The 855-nt window shown below is 32.0% G+C and overlaps 1 non-coding gene across 1 annotated transcript; it reads right to left on the reverse strand.

Moving 5' to 3' along the window:
• Positions 1-466: 466 nt before the first annotated feature.
• On the reverse strand, positions 467-571 carry LOC122451526. Its single transcript, XR_006272430.1, has one exon. It is a non-coding gene; the product is annotated as a U6 spliceosomal RNA (small nuclear RNA).
• Between the last annotated feature and the right edge of the window lie 284 nt (positions 572-855).

Raw genomic sequence — 855 nt, forward strand, 5'->3', positions numbered from 1 at the left:
TTTTCATGTTTTCACAAAGTAAGACACTGCATTTATCAGACGTATTCTTTCTTACCTACCAACACTTACAAACTTAGCCAGTGGACCAAATCTGAACAAAATTTTTGGCCAACCCAATGCTTCCTAAGGTTTTTGTGAGAAAGAACCTGATTCAGAAACTGACACTACCTCAGGATACAACAAAATAAACTAACCCTATTTTGTTGCTATTCTTATTATCTTTCAATTTTATGTTTTACTGGCATAATCTATTTTTTTTCCAGTTTCGTTGAGATGCAGTGGACATACAGCACTGTATAAATTTAAGTTGTATAGCATAATGATTTGACTTACATATATCATGATATGATTACTACAAGTTTAACATCATCTTATATAGATCCATAATCTCATCATTACAAAAAAAGAAAAAAATATTTTTATTGTGATGAGAAAGATAATTCTCTTAACAACCTACAAATATACCAAAAATATGGAATCCTTCACAAATGCACATGTCATCCTGTACAGGGCCATGTTAATCTTCTCTGCATCATTCCAATTTTAGTATATGTGCTGCCAAAGCTAGCACAATCTATTTTTTAAGGCCTATTTCAGTAGACCTTCCATCTTTACCAGACAAGCAATTCTTTTCAAAAAGTTCCATATTTCTTTACATCGAACAATGAGGAAATGATATTCTGTGGTGCATATTACCAATCAACAAAGTAGGGAGTCTTTCTGAAATATTTATCTTAAGCCTCAGAATTTAAACACTGTACATGCTTCTCTGGATTATTCACAAGGTCAAATAATAAACTGTTTGATTTGACATACTTCCTCTTTGCTGTTTGCTACATCTGCTCTAACATAACA

The sequence above is a fragment of the Cervus canadensis genome, chromosome 12 (genome assembly GCF_019320065.1).
Source record: "Cervus canadensis isolate Bull #8, Minnesota chromosome 12, ASM1932006v1, whole genome shotgun sequence".
Taxonomy (NCBI): Eukaryota; Metazoa; Chordata; class Mammalia; order Artiodactyla; family Cervidae; genus Cervus; species Cervus canadensis.